We start from the raw sequence: 7,641 nt of genomic DNA, 5'->3' as shown, positions 1-7,641 counted from the left end.
TGCTATCCGCCTGACCGGTTTTTTAAATAATTTAATCGCGCTCCAGAATCTCTTCGTATCATTGGCATTGATCAACTCTTCATAAATATTCGCATAATACGTTTCTCGTTTAGTTTGACATAATTTTCTGTAAATCTTTTTCTCTTCGATATACATATTCTTCACAGTAGCGGTATTACATTTCCTGCATAAATTCAAGAGGCCAAACATCTTATCTCGTGCTCTTTTACAGTCGTTATCGAACCAACGCTGTTTAAAGTTAACACGACCTTGACCGTGAACGAATGATGAGCTCGCTGCCTTTTCTATGAAATTACAAACTTCTCTTATAGCAATCTGATTATTATTATCAATATCATTGCCAGATTCTCGCATACTTTCTGTTAATCTATCCTTATAAAATCTTTCGTCATTTCTTCCCCATATAAGTTTTTTCGGCAAAATCTCGCAGTTGTCCCTCTCATAGTCTATCGCTACATTTCCAAGCTGCAAACCAAGTGGCATATGATCTGAGTATGGCTCTTTTCTGACTCTAAAATCATTAACTAAATCCAACGCATTTCCTGCAACCGAAACCAAATCATTAACTGCAACTACCATACCTCCAATAAACGTTAATTCACCCAACCTATCACTTGGCGTTCTCCCATTAAGATTAATCAAATTATAATCAGCACAAAGTTCTAAAAATCTTCGCCCCCTATTGTTTAGATCTTTATCTTTAGAAACTCTGTTGTATGCAAACCTCCCGTTATCATCCCTAAGTAAACTCTCATCATGGATAACCTGCTCTTCTCCAATACGTACATTCATATCGCCTATCAATATAAAATTAGACACTACATTAGAATACATAAAATTCAACAAGTTCACAAATTCATTATTCCAATCATTACAGTTCAAGTAAAGAGGCAACAGGTTAATCTCTCCCTTAGAAAGAAAATTAATATTTACAACTAAACGATTATTTATTGATTTGAAAGTAAGTGCCTTATGGTTGATTGACAATTTATTCATTCCAATCAGCATTCCCCCACTGGCCCTACCAAATTGAGATTGCCTGACTGCGCCTTGCCACCTTACTTCAAAGTTATGGAAAATATTTTCACAATCACTAACATCTTTATCTTCAACAAAAGTCTCAGATAGGAAAATCACATCAAAGTCACTCAAAAAGTTAAAAAAAACAAATTCTTTTATCTTTGATTTGAGTCCACAAATATTATAATACAAAATTTCCATCACCTGCGTGTCAGTGCTGGTCTCCCCTCCACATGGTACGGCTTCGCTCGATCGCTGACGGCGGGCCTCCCGCTAAGCGTTTTCTTCACTGGACTCGAAAATATTTTTGATAATTGCCTTGAAATCGCACTTCACCAGTGCACTCAGCTCTTCGGCACCATCTTCTTTTCCGCAACGAAGTCCTTTTTCCAAAGACCACCAAAATGAACGCTCTTCAACCCACAGCTGGTCACCTTTCAGAACGCACTTGAGTTGATTGTTCGTCTTTAGTAGTTCTTTTTTCACCGCAAGTAGCTTGCCTCTTTTCCTTCTGGTTGCTAGAGAAAAGTCCTTTTGAACACTGAACCCGGTACCTTTCAATTTGTTAACATGTTTAAATATATTTTCCAAATCATGATCTGAAGGGATATGTGCGATTATTGGCGCATTGTCCTTTTTTGGGCCAAGAGTGTGAGCTCTATTCACTTGTACTTGCCTGTCACATTTCAGTACATTCGAGCAAAAGTTCATCACTTCAACACGACAGTCAGTATCCCTTTGGTATTTGAAACCCCTAAATATTAAATTACTACGGCGAGAACGATCTTCATAATTGTCCAAACGGCTAGTAATTTGACCATTCACCTCCTTCAAGCGTTGAACTTCTTGTTTAAGCTGTTTATTTTCCTTCTCAAGCCCCACAACTAGTGACTTCAGTCCTGCAATGTCATCTTTAGCTGCCAGAACACTAAATTTTTCGTCGAACAGTTTTTTCATTGTAGACTCGATAATCAACACTAGTTCATCGTTACGTGAATCACATCCTTTTTTCGCAGTTTGCTGATCCGAATCCGGTGACTCACGCTCGCGTTTTTCACCTCTCGATTGCGTTGAAATAAATTTGTCCATCGCGATTAAGTAGGTATTACCAGTAATAAAAACTCGGTGAAAAAATGTTCAATATTCACTTGTTCTAACCAAACTTTCCGAACTGACCGTAATTTATCTTTGCGATAACGGAGCAACAAAAACAACACCCGTTCGGTTCGACTGCCGAAACTCAACTCCTATAAAATAATAGATTAAAAACACGAATTGAAACTCAAATTGGAACAATATTATTTCATATTAATTTCAAAAAAAGTACTATAATGCTATTTTTTAAATAAAAATAAGTAGCCCTGAATTCATAAATTTTAAGAAACTACTTGAAATATTTCATGATTCTATTGATGTTATAAAAATCTCTCATCATGCGTGCATCAGCTACTTGCTCGTGAAACACTTGCTGGTAAGCTCACCTATTTCAAGTGCTGAAATCATTTATCAAAAATTAGACATACAGAGATATACAGAGACATACAGAGACATACAGAGACATACAGAGACATACAGAGACATACAGAGACATACAGAGACATACGAGACATACAGAGACATACAGAGACATACAGAGACATACAGAGACATACAGAGACATACAGAGACATACAGAGACATACAGAGACATACAGAGACATACAGAGACATACAGAGACATACAGAGACATACAGAGACATACAGAGACATACAGAGACATACAGAGACATACAGAGACATACAGAGACATACAGAGACATACAGAGACATACAGAGACATACAGAGACATACAGAGACATACAGAGACATACAGAGACATACAGAGACATACAGAGACATCAGAGACATACAGAGACATACAGAGACATACAGAGACATACAGAGACATACAGAGACATACAGAGACATACAGAGACATACAGAGACATACAGAGACATACAGAGACATACAGAGACATACACAGGGGATAACCCAATGTGCTTCGCTCAGGTGTTCAAACATTCAAGATAACTAGCACACTATTAGAATGAAAAAGTATTGCACAAAACCAGGTTGAAGTTGATTGATTTCCAGTAAAATATAATATTTCGAGTTTCATGTTTCAAAATAGATTTGTTCCCAATTTATCGAGCATAAATTCCAATGTAGTTTGATACCAAATTTTTTTAACATTTTAGAGATATCTGGTTTTTTCAGTAATGTGGCCCAAGAAGTATTTCGTCTTTTATAGACGTTGCGTTCTAGAAACCTGTTATCTCACCGAATCGAGTAGGCTAGATCATGGAAATTGAAAATTGGAAAAATATTACAATTTCTCAATTTGAGATTGAACTTGTCACGGCCAACAATAATTTTCCGACACGAGTTGGGCAGTAGACTTTTTACACGTTGAAAAGGAAGCTATCAGCTACCATTTCCACCAAGACGAAGCGCTCATGTTGAAATTTGTTCCATGTTGAGCCCTTTTCCGAGTTGATTTGACAACATTATACTTAATACTTGACATTATACTATACATTTGACTACTAGCTATCGCACGATCGCTGAGTTGGGACTGGAATGTACTTGGCGTTTTTCCTATTTCGTGCTCTTGCGACAGCTAGTGGAAAGTTAGTAGAGGATACAATTGTCCCCGTGTGCGGCGTAATAAACTTCGAGGAATTGTGCCGTTGAATATTTTTTTTTTATATATATATGAGATATAAGATCTATGAGATATAAGATATATATATATATAATATATATATATATATATAAGATCTCATATCGTCAAGGGAACTAGATAGGTCAATAGGTCTTCATTCTTGTATATATCTCAGAAAGCGCCGGTCACACTATATCTGAATAACCTTGAATTTTTGAACAAAACTCATTCCAGATTGTTTAAAGCATTGAAAAGTGACACCACTGACACCAGTAATCAGTTTGGAGTATGACGTTAGCCACATACTTGAGTTCGGTCATAAATGAGTCAAACTCTTCAATAACGAATATTCTGTTTCTCACAAGGATGGTGATGAGTGATTAGAATGGTGAGAGGCAGTTTCTAGCCACGCCTTCACAGTATACGCGTATTCCTTTTCTTTCCAAGTTTTATGAGCAGTTGAGAGTGACTGTAAAATCTACTGATACACAAAAACATTAACAATGCTGTTTTAATGTCGTTCACATTTACAATCTTGAATGAAATTTACATTTTGAAGAGAAGGAGGATTGATTCATCTATTTATTTTATTCTCTTTGCCAGGTCTGAAGAGACCTATGGCAAACATCAAATTACAGAATAAATTGCAAAATAGAATCACAGAGATAAATGAAAAGAAAAATTACTTAATTTGCTTAACAGTAGAATGATTATGTTTTCAAAAAGAGACCAGATATTAATACAAAAATATAATTTTGTAATATTTACGACATTCTAGAGGGAAAAATGAGATATTGAAATTTAAAAAAAGGCAAAAATTAAAATGCATGAGACAAAAAGAAAAATTAATTTCACACTTCCTATAGATCTATAGCAAGATGAATCAAAGAGCCTAAAAATTCTATACAAGAGTATCATTTTTGTCATTCAAAAAATAGTGAAGTACTTCGAATAAAATTGAAAATAATGAGCTCAAGCTCAGGCTCAAATTCAATTTCACAATATCACTATGTCATACTACTAAATACCACAATGTAACTTATGGTAGAACTTCATAATACAATAGATAATATAAAACAATGAATAATACTCTCAAAGCTGCTATTCATCATCATAAATAAGAAAAATTTAGAAAATTACAAGAGATTAGTGGAGGAGAGAGGAAATTAGAGTAGGATATTTCAGTATGATGATCCTTGCACAGAAACAGTAACTAACGAGGAGATCAAAATTCCTAAACCTATTTGCAGACTCATAATAGTAGAGTAGCTAGTTGTGAAGATTATATATAACTGTCCATTAGTCGATAGATCAAAATTAATATGTCTCTCTGTTGATCGGTGGTGAACGCGACACACACCTGTTGGCTGTTGCTTCTACCATATAAATTTTACTTCTCCTCGTGTGCTCCTTGTATGGAAAGTTGTTTTTTTGTTAAGTGAATACTACATAATCAATAGAAAATCTGCTGTGTTTTACTTTCAAACATATTATTTTTACACATTTTTTGAATAGATGGAATATAAGAGATCACTTCTCATGTTTTATGGATAAAGAGTTCTATTGCAGAAAGTGCTACTTGCTACATGTAGGCTATTCTTAAAACATCACTTGTGTTCCACTTTCAAAAAAATATTCTCACCCATTTTTGAAATGTACTAAATGAACGAGAATAAAAATATAGAAATTCAATGTGAAAATAATTTTTAAAAGGAAGAAATATAGAATGAAAAAGTTACCATCTCTCAGAAACAAACACCAGAAAATCGCTAAAAATCGCTAAAATCGCTATAGTATAGTCCGGGCGCAAATGTACTTACGCGGTCATTTTCGGGTAACACTCGTGAGAGATGCCTTAATTCTCCAATGTTGTTTTCCATTACGAACTGCTTATTATTAAATCAATTTTTGCTATTAAAAAAACTACTAGCAGTCAGATTTTTTTCAATAAATTTTTTTTATTGAAAAATATCTCCCCCCCACACCAACGTCCCATTAACACTCTGTATGCTCATTTATTGTGAAATATGTCTTAAACTCTTCCTGAAGACTAGTATAATGAGAAACGCAATGATGATGATTAGTCGAAATCACAGGAAAACACCTCAAAAGCATAATGTCCTCATGTCATAATCATACCGTTTCTCATTATAATAGTCCTTAGGAAGAAATTAAGACACCTTCTACCCCCCAAAAATGACCACGGAGTGCCTCTTGTAGTACATTTGCGTCCGGACTACAGTACCCGGAGTGAATTTTGCAAAATAACATCAACAGTTGGTAACAACATAAGCTGTGGATGGGCGAGTACGCTGCTGTGGGTATGTGTTATTAGTTTTCATCACTAACCAACGCCGCTTACTAGCTGATAACTTGCCTCTTAGTATTTGGACTCATCCATTTAGAACACTAAAAACAATAACTTATTTGGCCTAGAAATTTAAAACAATTAGTAGAGACATTAAGAAATTATCATATTGACAAAGTATTTTTATTTCAGATTTTTACTATAGAATAAGTGATTATTGAAAGTATTAACTGAGTTCTAACTCAAGTTTCATGACAGGGAGTAAAACTTTGAATGACAAGTATTTTCCCCTAACACCTTGCTGAAAAGCCATTACAGTATCTGTTGAATCTATAGAGAGTGAACTATTCAGCCTGAGAAAACTACAAAGCTACCTAAAAACCGATGATGAATCTGAAATTAACAATGGGCTTACTCTACTTTCCATCCACAGAAATATGAGTGTTGCTGTCCTTTGATTTACTGTATTGATGAGTTCGCGAGCTAACCTAGCTGAGAAGTGATAACATATTGGAAGCGGTAGAGATTAGCGGAGAGCATGGCTGAGAGTTCTGAGAGTGCAGGCAAAGAATCCAACAACCTTCGCTGAACTATTATGATCTAGCACACCTGTATGACAATAATAAACATGTTATGAGCCCTCTACGGTACGCTCTCCGCTACCTTCTATCTTCACGGCTCCACTATGTTTTCAATACAACGATGCGTGTGTGATTTAGAAAAAATGGTATTGATACAAATTTTGTCAGTTATGCCCGAAATTGACGTTTATTGAGAGAGTCGTTTTGCGGTTTCAATACTTCATCACAAGACGTCATTTCAGCTTCTCAGCACCATATGCCACAACAGCGTCTAAACTGTGTCTAGCCTGTCAATAGTTAAAACTCAAACCGTTTTTATATTATGCTCAATCCATCAGAAATTTGTGAGCGCCATTCAAACTGGGTCTAGAATGGAAACCCAAATTTGAAGGTTTGGACCAGCAATATGCGTGAACATAGGTGAGCAGTAAGCCTCAATTTTATATTGTGACTAATAGTAATAAAATCCCATTACATTAAGGAGTAGTCTCACCGTCCTGTAGCCTGTACTATTATTTTAGAAATTAAACTCTATACTATCGTGTAGATTATTATTACAGAAATTTTAGAAATTATGTATTACAACAACTACACGATTGTATTAATGATCCACACGATAGTATAGAGTTTAATTTCTAAAATAACAGTACAGGCTGCAGGACGGTAAGACTACTCCTTAGGGCAGTTTGCACAGTAGGCCTATAGACTGCTGAACTCGATTAAGTTAATCGAGTTCAAGTTAATCTGGAAGTTTAAACTTGAATCGGTTTTCTCAGAGCATTTACTAATCCAGTTTAAGTTAAACTAGTTTAGCGTTAAGTTGGTAATAGAATGTCATTGTTCATAATATCAGGAAGGCTAATTTTACAGGAAATTTGTTGTTTACTAAACATCAGTAAATTGAGGTTATGTAGCTACTATCTCCTCGTACCAAATCCACAGAGCTGTAAGCTATACGGTAATAAAAGTGAAAAGCGATCAAGAAGTTCTCCATAAAATGATGGAATGCTATATTACTATTAGAT

Source organism: Nilaparvata lugens, chromosome X (genome assembly GCF_014356525.2).
Source record: "Nilaparvata lugens isolate BPH chromosome X, ASM1435652v1, whole genome shotgun sequence".
NCBI classification, from domain to species: domain Eukaryota; kingdom Metazoa; phylum Arthropoda; class Insecta; order Hemiptera; family Delphacidae; genus Nilaparvata; species Nilaparvata lugens.
The sequence above is the reverse complement of the archived record's forward strand: the minus strand, read 5'-3'. Positions refer to the sequence as shown.